At 47.4% G+C, this 14221-nt stretch overlaps 1 protein-coding gene across 1 annotated transcript in view; it reads left to right on the top strand.

The window, feature by feature from the left end:
• LOC122788732 overlaps positions 1 to 14221 on the top strand; it is a 1291644-nt gene that overhangs the window by 1070188 nt on the left and 207235 nt on the right. The window lies entirely within an intron of this gene.

Genomic DNA, 14221 nt, shown 5'->3' with positions numbered 1-14221 from the left:
TGGCTACTGCTTACCCAATGGTATCCTTTTCAGCATCCTCTTTCAGCCATGATTCGAGTAACCCACAGGTGCAAACAGGATTTAAATTGGTGGATGACGCACAATCTGTGTCAATGATCTCGCCCCTTCTCCTCCCCCCCAGCAACCCAAGGCCACAGCGACCATGGACGCCTCCCTGATGGGGTGGGGAGGGGTTATGTCAGGGACACAGTCCAAGGCACTTGATCGTAACTGGAGGCCCATCTGCATATAAACGTTCTAGAGCTAAGGGCGGTGTTTCTGGCGTTGCAAGCATTCCATCCCCTGCTGCCGTCTGGGACAATTGCAATTCAATCAGACAACATGGTGGTTGTCTGGTACATCAACAAGCAAGGTGGAACCAAATCTTACCCCCCTTTGTCAAGAGGCCATGAGGATATGGCAATGGGCGATGGCTACCAACCATTTTCTTCTAGTAACGCACATTCCCGGGAATTCCAACGTGATAGCAGACAGACTCAGGAGGTGCATTCTTCAACCTCATGAGTGGTCCCTGAATCTCTTGATAGCGGCAGAGATCTTTCACCGCTGGGGCCGTCCTTGCTGCGACTGCTTTGCATCCCCGACCAACTACAAATGCAGCCAGTACTTCGCCCTGATTCCCCCTCTGGGACAGTCACCCAGGGACGCTCTTGTCCATGATTGGCCCTCGGGTCTTCTTTATGCATTTCCACCCTTTCCCCTCATTCTGCAGTTTTCTGAAGAAAGCCCGTCTGCTGAGCAAGGTGATCCTCATAGCACCATATTGGCTTCGACAGATTTGGTTCCCCTTTCTTTGGCCTCACCTACTTGATCGACCATGGAGTCTCCATCAAACCCCAAAGTTGATCTGACATCCACAGAACCTGATTCATCCCAACTTGAACAGCCTGAAGCTCAAGGCTTGGCTACTCCAATTCCCTTAATTGCCAGGCAGAATGATCGATCTTTACCAGTACGTAATATTCTCATTGCATCTCAAGTCTTGCACAAGAATTATCTGAGCAAGTGGAAAAGATTTACCTGTTAGCTGAAAGATAAACAAGTGGATCCCTTCTCAGCACCAGTGTCTATAATACTAGACTATCTGGCCGACCTTTTTCAATCGGGTCTATCGGCCTCTACCATTAGAGTTCATTTGGCTGCAATTTCTAATTTTCATAAGGGTTTCCAAGATTCCTCATGTCCCACAAATTGTGCAAGACCTTCATAAAAGTTGTAAATCATCTGAAGCCACCTTTTAGAGAACCTATTCAGCCATGGGATTTGTCATTAGTTCTATAAGCTCTGACAGTGCCACCTTTTGAACCTGCCTCCTCTTGCGACCTTAAGTATTTGTCATGGAAAACCTTGTTTTTGATTGCCATTACTTCTGTCAGACGCATTTCTGAACTTCAAGCTTTATGTATCAAGAGTCCATACTTGATTTTTCATAGAGATAGTGTCTCTGAGAACTAATCCATCTTTTCTGCTTAAAGTGATGTCTGAAATATCCATTAATCAAGCCATTGAATTGCCAGTTTTCTTTCCCAGTCATTCAAACAGAGGAGAGTATTGCCTACATACCCTAGATATCCACAGGCAAATTTGTTTTTACTTAAACAGGACTAGGCCCTTTCGTAAATCTGACAAGTTATTTTTGGCCTTTTCTGGACCTAGATTAGGATCTGCTGTTGCTAAGGTCACAGCTAGATGGTTGAAGGACTGTTTGACCTTCATTTATACACAACACAATATCTTGTTGCCTACTGCCATGAAAGCTCATTCAACAAGGTCGGTGGCAACTTCTGCTGCCTTCCATGCCAGAGCTTCCTTACATGACATCTGTGCAGCTGCAAGTTGGGCTACGCCTCATACCTTCATCAATCATTACAAATTGGACTTGGCCTCCAGGGGAGAGCATCTTTCGGTTCTATGGTGCTCAGGAATGCCCTTCCATGAGAGCCTCCCAGGAATAGAGGTAGCTGGGGACTCTGTCCCATGCGTAAGGAATGAACAAGGATTAACAATATCAGATAAAGAAGTTATGTCTTACCATAACGTTCCATCTGTATTGTTGATCTCGTTCAGTCATTACGACCCTCCCTCCTACCCCCAGCTGTGGTTTCTAGTAGATTTCACCATCCGGTTCTTTTAGGTTATTTGACCAGAGGTAGCCTCTACCTTCTTTGACTTGCAAACTCAGTCTGAAGTAGTGGAGAGGGGGATTGTGGGTAAAAGTTTAGCTCGAGAGTTTGAAGCTGACGCGAGCTTGGAAAATGGCTGGCTCAGTTCCGAGGTCGGAACCGAGACCCATGCGTTATGACTGAACGAGGATCAACAGTACAGATGGAATGTTACGGTAAGACAACTTCTTTTTCCATGATACAGTGTAGAGGATTATGAGCTGATCATGTTGTGTTTGAGACATGGATTCCGAGGAATTCATCTTGAGAGTGGCATTAGAAAGGTCAATTTTTTTTTTTTTTGGCATCCATGTTGAAAACACATTAGGTTAGCATTGGCTAACTGCTCCTAATCTTTGTAGTGCTAAGAGTTTTATATGCTCCACGTAATTACTACAATACATGTTACAGTTAAAGCTTTTTGTTTTTTTTATTTTGCCGGATTTCAAAGCCATAATGGACTTGGTGAATGCTTTCAAAAAGGTATTGATGTTAAGTTGTCAATCTCGCCTTCATTCTTGCTGGATGGGTTCGGAGCCGATCCTCGGCTCCGACTCGGCACTTGCTTTAGCTTAGGAACTCCTTTTACCAGCTCGAGGCAACCCTATATCCCATGATGCAAGGCGGAACTACCTCAGATCTCATTTGCCGCTTAGCGAAAGAGGTCTCCTTTACCAGCAGAGGTAAGTGAATTTCTTGTAAAAGAAAGAGAAGCTTAGTTAGTATTTTTATTTCCCCTTTTTTAGTCATAGTGTAGTCTGTAGTGATTACAGCCCACCCTATTCCCTTATTTTTCAAACTTTTATAACTTCTTTTTAAACCTTAGTGTAAAAGTTTTAGTTAGGCCTTAAACCCCAGTTGTTAATCCCTTCCTGTGTGTTGTGTGTAGAGGATTAATTTGTGTGTTTGTTGGGGTTTGTCTGTGTTTCTTCCACCTAGGATATGTCTAGGGAAGGCAAGGTCTCAGGCTTCAAGAAGTGTGACTCGTGCTGTCAGAAAATGTCTCTGACAGACGGTCACACTACTTGTGTTTATTGCCTGGGGCCTTTGCACCTGCAGGACTCCTGTGCTTTGTGTCACTCCTTTAGCCAGAGAGTCCTGCAGGAAAGGAGGAACAAACTTATCCTCCGTGGCTTACTTAAGCCAGAAGGTTCTCCCTCGAAGGCAAGGTCTGGGAAACCTAAGCCACCGAAGGCTCAGGCTTCAGTATCTAAGCCTCCTCCGGTGGCTCCGGCTCAGTCGGAGCCGAGATCGGCTCCGGCTGGAACCGATGTATCTGCCTCGAAGGTAGTGGGTTCGGTGCCGGCTGGCTCCGATACCTTATCTACTGTAGCCTTATTGGCTCCGGCTGGAGCCGACACTTTATCCAGCATCGGAGCCGAGAAACCTTCGGCTCCATCTGGAGTTCAGGGGACTTCGGCTCCGTCCCGGAAGAGATCTCGGTCCCCTTCGTTACTGAGTATCCACTCGGCTCCAGGGTCTCCTCTTTTGTCGGAGCGGAGCCATCGGAGCTGATCTTCGAGATCTTCCAGGCTGTCTGACCACGACTTGGAGAGGGTGGTAAGCAGGCTGTTGAAGTCTCAGGCACTGGCCCAAATGCTCCATAGCCCGTCTCATCAGACTTCGGCTATAGCCTCACCCTTTGAACTTCCTCCTCCGACTCCACATCGCAGTTCGGAGCCGGAGCTTCTCGGGACAGCGACTGTTTCGGTGCCGGAGCCGATACATCCTTCGGCTCCGTTATCCTCGGCTCCGATCTCCTCCTTGAGACCTTCCTTGGAGGGATCCGGTCGTCGGGTTTCCCTTGTCTGCTCCGAGGGGGCTAGTGGCATCGGACCCTTGTCCGACCCCGCTCTCCCTCTCGGGGCTTCGGCTTTGGTGAGCTCTGCGCCGACATCGGCCTCGGAGCCTTCTCTCTCAGTGGAGCCGGGCATTCCTGTTTCCTCGGAGCGGGGCTATTCCGGCCTCCCGGGGAGGGGAGCCTTTGAGGTGATGAGGAGTGTCCTGGCCTCTGAGCCTGGTCAACGGTCCATCCCTCTAGCTCCTCCCTCATCAGTGCCTGCAGACGCCTCTTGCCAGCCTCTTGCTCTCAGGCCCAGGGATCCATCGCCCCAGGTTTCCCCATTGGGAATTTCCTCCTCTTCCGAGGTTTCTCCTGATCCTGCAGGGGAACCCCCTCGGAAGAGGACGTGTAAGAGGAAACACACAGACTCCCCTGAGTCTACTACATCTGATACCGACTTAGATGAGTCGGAGGGTTCCCGATCCCCCTCTGAGGATGTCTCCTTTTCAGACATCCTTGAGCTCCTCAAACAGAGGGGAATTGGCCTCCATTGACCCCTCCGAGGATGAGTCTGTATACCTGGAGGCTTTGGATCCCGACCCTCCACCTCCTGGGTGTCTCCGCCTTCGACCCACTGATGCAGGTAGTGGCTCGGAAGGCGGCTCCAGATTCTGTGGAACCTGTCCCCAGGAGACCATCCAAATTCATCACGGCCCCTTCGGACAAACAATTCCTTTCCAAGGGTGTCTCTGTGGATGCTATGGTGGTGGCGGCGGCCACTAAGAAGGAACTGGCGGATCCTTCAGTACCTGTCCATCCTCCTAACAAGGATTCTAGGACCATGGACAGGTATGGAAAGCGGATGTTTTCTTCAGCGACCTTTGCTATGTGTTCGCTGAATTATCTTTGTCACTTCACCAGGCTTCAGAGAGATGTTCTCAAGGAACTGGGTGAAGTAGTCCAGGATCCTTCTGCTGCTGGGGCTCAGGAAAAGATTGCCTCGCAGCTTGCAATCCTGAATTCCATATCCAACTCCTCCATGCGGCTCATATCCTATGCGGCCGATGGAGCGAGCAGGGCCGCAGGCACAGGAGTTGCTCTTAGACGCCAAGCCTGGATGCGGCTTTGTAATTTTGCGGACCCCTTTAAGGCGTCCTTCACTAATACCCCCTTTGATGGTTCGGCTTTGTTCGGACCTCAGGTGAAGGATACCTTGACCAGGTGTGAGAAGGACGGTAAAACTCTTTCTGCCGTTGGAGTCCAGTTTTCCACTCCTTCTAGACCATACCCCAAGGGTCAGAAGGGGGGGAAGATGTGGTTCCGTAAAGCCCAAGGAGCTACACCGGACACACGTGGTCAGTTTACCCCCAGAGGCAGAGGGGGTAACAATAATAGACGCCGCCCTAGAACCAGGGGGGGTCCTCAGAACCAGGGCAACAGGGAGTCTCTTCCTGAGAAGCCCTTTCAGCACCCCTGAGGTGTTGCCCGACTGTCCACCCTTGGAGGCAGTCGGGGGAAGGATTTCGCTGTACCCAGTAGCCTGGCAATCCCTATCTCAAGAGATGTGGGTACAGTCGATCATATCCAAGGGTTACAAAATCCCCTTCGAAAGGTTTCCCGTACCTCTACAATCCCTTCCAGACATCTCACCCGGTCAAAGGGATTTGGCAGAACAGGAGGTTTCAAAGCTCCTAGAAAAAAGAGCCGTCCAGACTGTGTCGGCAGACCAGGTAGGATCCGGCGTCTACACGAGATTCTTTTTGGTCCCCAAAAGGACGGGAGATTGGAGACCAATATTAGACCTGAGCAATCTAAACAGATTTGTCAAGAAGGCAAGATTCCGGATGGTCACGCTTCAGTCCATTCTGCCGTTTCTGGGCAAGGACAACTGGATGTGCTCTATAGACCTTCAGGATGCGTACTATCACATAAAGATTCACAGACGCTCCAGAAGGTTTCTCCGCTTTCTGCTAGGGACCAGTCATTACCAATTCAGAGCACTGCCCTTTGGCCTCACTTCAGCCCCCAGAGTGTTTACCAAATGCATGGCAGTGGTCACAGCTCATCTGAGACGTCAAGGATTCCAGGTGTTTCCCTATTTGGACGACTGGCTCCTCTCCGCCACCACCAAGTGTCAGCTTCTTCAGTCCAGAGACTACACTCTACAGATTTGCAGGAGTTTGGGAATTTCAGTAAATTTAGAAAAATCTTCTCTGCTGCCTTGCCAATCTATCACCTTTATAGGCGCAGAATTAAACACCGTCAAAATGTTAGCCAGACTAACAGATCAAAGAATTCTGGACATCCAAAAATTTGTTCGGCTTCTATTGCAAAGCAACAAGATCAAAGCCAGATTTATACTGAAGGTTCTAGGTCTTATGGCTGCGGCCATTGTTCTTCTACCACTGGCCCGCTTCCACATGCATCTTCTGCAGTGGATGCTATTCACGCAGTGGTCGTACCACAGTCTCCCGATGAGGCACGAAGTCTTGGTAACACAGTCGTGCCGAGCTCATCTGAACTGGTGGATATCTTCCCCTCTTCTACATCAGGGCCGACCCTTTATTCCCCCTCCTCCAGTTGCCACAGTCACTACGGATGCCTCTCTGATCGGGTGGGGGGGCATTATCAGGGCAGGATGGTCCACGGGACGTGGCAACCCATAGAATACCATCTGCACATAAATGTCCTGGAGATGAGAGCAGTGCTTTTAACGTTGCAAGCCCTCAACTACTTTCTTCCCACGGGGACTATTGCAGTACAAACGGACAACATGTCCGTAGTCTGGTACATCAACAAACAGGGCGGGACCAGGTCCTATCCGTTATGTCGAGAAGCTCTCAGACTTTGGCAATGGGCGATCTCTTCTCAGCGGTTTCTGATAGCAACGCACATCCCCGGCAGGTCCAACCTATTAGCGGACAGGCTGAGCAGATCCATTCTGATGCCTCACGAGTGGTCTCAATCAATCTGTAGTGGATCAGATTTTTCTGAAGTGGGGCACTCCTTGTTGCGATCTTTTTGCTACTCCTCAAAACAAGTGCCCCGATTTCTTCACTCTCTTTCCCCTTCCAGGCCAACCCCTGAGAGACTCTCTAACCCAGGATTGGCCCCGGGGACTTCTGTACGCTTTTCCTCCTTTTCCCTTGATTCCAAAAGTCATTCAGAAACCCACCGTTTTGAGAGCCAAGTTGATCCTCATTGCCCCATATTGGCCTCGACAAATTTGGTTTCCGTCTCTGCATAGTCACCTTCTGGTGCAGCCCTGGCATCTGGACCCAGTTCCGGATCTCTTGATCCACCAATCGGGTCAGCAGCACCGGGCCATTCATTCTCTCAACCTCACTGCTTGGTTGCTCCACTTCCTACCCTAGCCAGGCTACCGATGATTTCGGACTCAGTCAGAGACATTTTAGTGTCTTCCTTGAAGTCGTCCACTAGGACTGTTTATGCTAGCAAGTGGCGACGTTTTTCTATTTGGGCAAATTCCAGAAATATTGACCCCTTTACTGCTCCTGTACATTCGGTTTTAGATTTCCTGGCGGAGGTTTTTCATTCAGGATCCTCGTCATCTACAGTCAAAGTACAACTGGCTGCTATTTCCAAGTATCATGTTGGCTTGCATGACAATAACATTGTCTCATAGGTTATGCAAGGCCTTTCTGAGAGGAGTTTTCCTCCTAAAACCACCTATAAAGCATCCTCCTCCGCAATGGGATCTGAACTTAATGTTGGCATCCTTGATACTACCTCCCTTCGAACCGTCTGCTTCATGTTCTTTGAAGTTATTGACCTGGAAAACTATATTTTTACTGGCTGTCACTTCTGCAAGAAGGGTTTCCGAGATTCAAGCTCTCTGCATTCGTTCCCCTTATTTGGTTTTTCATAAGGACAGGGTTTCATTAAGAACTAACCCTTCCTTTCTCCCCAAAGTCGTATCTCAAACCAACATTAACCAATCTATAGACCTACCAGTCTTTTTCCCAAACTATTCCGACAGCTGAACCGAAACTGCATTTTTTGGATGTCCATCGTCAGCTCAGGTACTATTTGCATAGAACTAAACAATTCAGAAAATCGGACCAATTATTTGTCTCCTATGCAGAAAACAGGATAGGTCTTCCAGTATTTAAAGTGACCTTATCCAGATGGTTGACTTCCACTATTTCCTATGTGTACTCTCTCAGAGGCAAACAGCTATCTTCTAAGCCAAAAGCACACTCAACCAGGAGTCTATGCACTTCTGCAGCTTTTCAGGATAGACTACCCATTGATACCATTTGTGCAGCAGCTACTTGGGCTACGCCCCATACCTTTGTCTCTCATTACAAGTTGGACTTGGCCTCCAGAGATAGGGCCAGTTTTGGTTCCGCAGTTCTCAAGAGTCTGTTCCATTGAGCCACCCGGGATACAGGTGCTAGGGACACGGTCCCATCCAGCAAGAATGAAGGCGAGATTGACAACTTAACATTTAGAAGTTATGTACCTACCATAACGTTCCATGTTAGTTGTCTTCTCGCCTTCTTTCTTGCGTCCCTCCCTCCTTCCCCCTGGCCTGGACAGATCTTGAAGAGTTCCTATTAGGTTGTTTCCTCCGGAGCCTTCATATGAGGACTTCTATTAGGAACTTGTGTTCCTAATTATGTTAGGATAGTCTTTAGCAGGGTAGGTTAGCTACCAAACGAGATCTGAGGTAGTTCCGCCTTGCATCATGGGATATAGGGTTGCCTCGAGCTGGTAAAAGGAGTTCCTAAGCTAAAGCAAGTGCCGAGTCGGAGCCGAGGATCGGCTCCGAACCCATCCAGCAAGAAAGAAGGCGAGAGAAGACAACTAACATGGAACGTTATGGTAGGTACATAACTTCTAATTACACTGTCCCTTCTGTTCGCGCTCAATTTCAATGCCTGTCAGCTGTCAAGGTTTTTGCAGAATGTTCATATTTTTGCTTTGTGTGTTGAGTGTTATCCTCATGAAGTCCATGCTTTTTTGGACAAATTAGCAAGGATTGAAGACACCCAAATAATAGCATTTAAGTTTCAGACTTTGTACCCTAAAGTAAATCAGGTGGGACACGCACCCTGTTTTTCTGTTAATTTTATAGGTTTAGAACAGGAAGTCAGGAACATGTTATCAATGGAAAGTAGGCAGCAGCAAATGTTTTATTCTACCGCTGTTATTTGTACTGGCAGATTATATTGCCTAGTGCTGGACCCAGCCTTATGTAACAGGGAGTGCTTAACATTTGTAAAGTTTACAGCTCATACCATTCTAGCAGTTAACTGACTTCTCTTTCTGAATGTTAGATTGTAATCATCAAGTTCCATGCACTGTGATAGTTAATTAGGAAGCAATGTGAAGGATCAGCAATAATTAAGGTGGAGGGTTCCTCTTCAATAAACCGTCTTAACAGAGGAACAAGGCAGGCTTGTTCTCTTTCTCTTCTATTTCCATTGTATGCAGTTATTTGCCAAGAAAATAAGGGAATCTCAAAGACCAGCATTTAACTGTTACTGTAATCAGAGTTAGCTTTATTTGTAGTTGTGGGACATTGAGACAGTTACAAGTCTTTTTGAAATATAAAATTAATGTAGTTACAAAAAAGGCTATGGCAATAAACTGTGTACCAAAGCATGAGTTGATATCCTTCAAGAATGCAACTGCAGTCCTGACATATGGGTTGTCCTGCCTCAGGCAGCCCTTCGGTCGGCCGGATTCCAAAGTCTGGGTCCGGCGTCGGCTGATGTCGCCTCTTCCCCAACGTCAGAGTGGCTGGGGTATAAAGGCATCGGCCGACGCCATCTTCAGTCTTTCTTACCGCGCGGTGCCCGAAGCAGAAGCAGTTCGCAAGTGCCGGTCGGCCAGCTCCTGTGTTTTCAGATCCGAAGTCATCAAAAAGCTAAGTACCCCGTTGGGGAACATTTTCTTGCCTCAGCCAATGTCAGATAAAACTGCAAAAGTTAATAATTGCTTGTCTTGTGGTAAACAAATACCTCATAAGGACTTCCATTCTTACTGCCTTCCCTGCCTCGGCCCAGACCACGACGTCTCGGCCTGTGCTTGCTTCAATAAGCGCACACTCAGGCGCCGGGCAGAATTTGCTGAAGAAATTTTGGGGGAAAATTATTCCTATATCATGCCGTCGGAACTACTGACCGCACATATTTCCAAAAAACGGAAGGACCGGGACAGACATTCGCGGCCCGCGACTTCCACCGACACCACGCTAAAGCCTACCATGAGTGCATCGGTCTCTTCGGAGGCAGTAATTCAACCGCTCCAGACTGACGACACCGCTTTACCGCACACTTCGGTCCCGGAGGCTACCCCGGTGCCGGTTGTTGATTTCTTTCCTGAAACCGAAGCCCAAGATTTGCCTGACACTATACCGGTGGACAAAGTTACTCCAGAACGTGGGGCAGCTAGGCCTCCTGTGTCTATGTCCATCAAGGCCTACACACGTGCTAAGGCTGCCAGCCAGGCTAAGTCTCACCCTCCTAAATCATTTTCACAGGGTCCCACTTCTGATAAACAGATCATGACTTTAGCTGCAGATCTAATTTCTTTAATCAGGGGCTCTCAGGCTCATCCAGACAGAGGTTCTCAGCCGCCTTCAGACAAAAGGCCAAGGGTTGAGCAGGCAGATACCCTTTCCTCAGATGAAGCCTCTGGTGAGTCAGGCCTTTCAGATTCCCAGGAAGAATCCTTCCCGGCCTACGAGGATTCTGATGCTGATGAATCCATTCCCTCTGCCTCTCCTCCTGAGGATATTTCTTTCGGGGAAATTCTCCACTCCATGAGAGAGCATTTTCAGTGGCAGGGCCAGGATTTCTCCGACTCCAGGAAAAGGCTACTGACTTTCCTTAAGTTACCCCAGCACAGTCCTCTAGCTATACCCCCAGTGTTAGATGTATTGGATGATGTGTTCTCAGACTCCAGTGCTTCTCCTGATTCTCTCCCTCCTGCTCCTGTCAAGCCAGACAGATATTACAGGGTTCCTGAAACTCATAAACATCTCTTCAAGGCCCACTCTGTTGATCTAGAAACTATTTCTCAGGGGCCCAAAGGAGTGGCCACTTCCACGGCCAAAAATCCTTTGCCCGCAGACAGGGAATCTAGGTCCCTGGAGAGGTGGGGTAAAAAGTTTATACCTCATCCACCCTTGCCATGAGGGCACTTAATTGTCTTTTTCATGTGTTCCAGTATCAGGATTTCTTGATGGATGATTTGCAGAAAAAGTTAGCCTCTCCTGAGCCTTTAGAGAGAAAGGCCTTGCAGGATTTGGTTCATAATACTCAGCAGGTTAGCAATCATTTTCTTCAGTGTGGTTATGATGCATTGGAAGCTTCATGTAGGGCAGCTATGACAGGGGCCGTCATATGTAGACATGCTTGGTTGAAAGAACAGACATTGCCAGATCATGTTAAAGTAAAGCTTCTAGATGCACCTCTGGAAAAAGACAAGCTATTTGGTGCTAATGCACAGGGTGTGTTGAAATCAATTGAGGAAAAGGCTAAATCAGTACAAACAGTCAAAGATTTCCTCCAGGTTCAGCCACCATGGTTCAGTAGGAATTGGCTTACGAAGAATTGGTCCTTTCCAGACACTGACAAGTTCCAAAGGGGAAAAAACAGGCGCGCTCGAGGTAGAGGTCAATACCGAGGTTCCTACAGGGGCCGCCAATGGCAACCAACTAATCAGAGAAGTGGCGCAGGGACTTCTGCTGCTCCACAGGGACAATCACAATGACTTGACTTTGACACCGCCGACCAAGGCTCAAAGAGAAGCACGTTTAGGCGGAAAATTATCTGTATTTTCAAAAAATTGGCACGTTTTTACAAAGGACAAATGGATTTTGGACATAGACAAAGGTTACAGGTTCCACTTCCATACCTTACCAACAAGACAAGGCATGCCAAACCTGCCACAAAATCAAAGGGCAGAGGCACTCGTACAAGTTTCAAAGCTGCTACAAATCAAAGCAATAGAAAAGGTTCCTCCTCAGGAACAAGGCCAGGGATTCTAGTCAAGACTGTTCCTTGTTCCAGGAAAAGAAAAGCAATGGAGACCTATACTGGACTTGTCCGCTCTAAACACTTTTCTCATTGTGCCAAAATTCAAAATGCTGACGTTACAGCAACTTCTTCCCATGCTGGGGAAGGGGTCTTGGCTGGTTACTCTGGACCTCAAGGAGGCATACCTGCATGTCCCAATCAGACACAGCTGCAGAAGATACCTCAGATTTCTTGCAGGTTCAGAGCATTATCAATTCTCAGCATTGCCCTTTGGCTTATCTACTGCGCCCAGAGTATTCACGAAATGCCTGGCATCAGTAATTGCACATTGCAGACTTCAGGGGATACAAATATACCCTTACCTGGACGACTGCCTTATAGAAGCGGACAGCAAGCAAGCCTTGATAAGAAACTTTGGACTATGTCATTCACTTACTACAGGCTTTGGGATACACAGTCAACATTCAAAAATCAAGACTACTGCCATCCCAACAAATAATTTTTCTAGGAGCCAAACTGGACACAAACTCACAAATGGCTTTCCTCACAGAAGAAAAACAAGAACTACCAGATTATTTCAAAAGCCTAGCAAAGCACACCCAGATGACTAAAAGGAAAATCCTGCAGGCCCTGGGTTTCATGGCATCTTGCATTCTTACGATTCCACTGGCAAGACTACACATGAGAAAATTACAATGGTACCTAAAAAGTTTATGGTCTCAACACAGCCACAACTTGGAAGCAATTATTCTACTCATTCCATGTCTACAAAAGGAATTTTTGTGGTGGGCACAAGCAAGCCAGCTAAACAAAGGCATGTCCTTCAACAAACCTCAAGCAAGCCAAACCATTACATCAGACACCTCAGATCACGGATGGGGGGCGCACATGGAGGGCAAATGCATTCAAGGGCAATGGGCACCCCGAGAATTGCATCTGCACATCAATCAAAAAGAGATGTTGGCAGTGATTCATGCAATCGAGGCCTTCGGAAAATTTCTTCAGCAAGGTCATCTGCTAATAGACAGACAAACACCACTGTTATGTGGTACATAAACAAACAGGGAGGCACCCATTCTTACCCCCCTCTGCAGACTAACAATGACTCTTTGGGAAAAGTCCCTGAAACTGAACATACAGTTGCAATCCCAGTTTGTCCCAGGCAAGGACAATGTTCCGGCGGACAGTCTAAGCAGAAACATTATGGATCCGCACGAATGGATGTTGTATCCAGACATTTTTTCACAAATAACTCCTGCATGGGGAAGGCCGGACATAGATCTCTTTACCTCACACCTCAATCATCATCTGAAGAAGTTCTGCTCAAGGACACACCATCTTCAAGCCTGGAGAATGGATGCTCTCTCCTTCAGATGGAATTCCCTAACGATCTATGCATTTCCACCTCTACCATTAATGACCAAGGTGTTACTGAAGATCAAAGCAGAACAACCGAAAGGCATTTTGATAGCCCCAGACTGGCCAAGACAGCACTGGTATCCATTACTAAGGAGCATAACTCGCACCAAGCCATGGCTCCTGCCTCAATGGCCTCTGCTTATAACTCAGCACAATTACAGGACTGTTCATCCCAACCTGAAAACATTGCAACTGACAGCTTGGAGGGTTCCATGACTTCTCCCCATATCTCTCTCCAAAAAAGTTCAAGAGATCTTGCTGGAAGCACGCAGGCCTTCCACCAGAAAAACTTATTCAGCCAAATGGAAGAGATTCAACATCTGGAATGCCAACAAAGGGTCAGGATGCATAAGTAATGAGCATCCCACAGATACTAGAATACTTGGCAGAAATGCTTCACAATGGCCTTTCATATTCTTCCATAAAAACACACGCTTCAGCAATTTTAGCAAAATACAACTGTGATCCACCTGTGTTTTCACATCCTTTGCTAAGACAGTTTCTAAGAGGGATAAAGAATATTAAACCTCCAAGAAAACCACCAGTGCCTGCATGGGACCTCAACTTCGTCTTGGAAAAATTAACTCTTCCTCCTTTTGAGCCAGCAGCATCTTCAGAATTGCAATTTCTCTCCTGGAAAACAGTTTTCCTGTTGGCAATTACTTCAGCAAGAAGAGTCTCGGAGATACAGGCCCTCATGGCAGTACCTCCATTTCTCATTTTCCATCAGGACAGAGTCTCTTTAAGAACCAATCCTTCATTCATGCCAAAAGTGATATCCAGGGTTTCTCTAAATCAAGCAATTCACCTGCCTACTTTCTTTC

The sequence above is a fragment of the Protopterus annectens genome, chromosome 14.part0 (assembly GCF_019279795.1).
Source record: "Protopterus annectens isolate FY-2018-M chromosome 14.part0, PAN1.0, whole genome shotgun sequence".
Lineage (NCBI taxonomy): Eukaryota > Metazoa > Chordata > Ceratodontiformes > Protopteridae > Protopterus > Protopterus annectens.
This window is presented reverse-complemented; position numbering and strand designations above follow the sequence as displayed.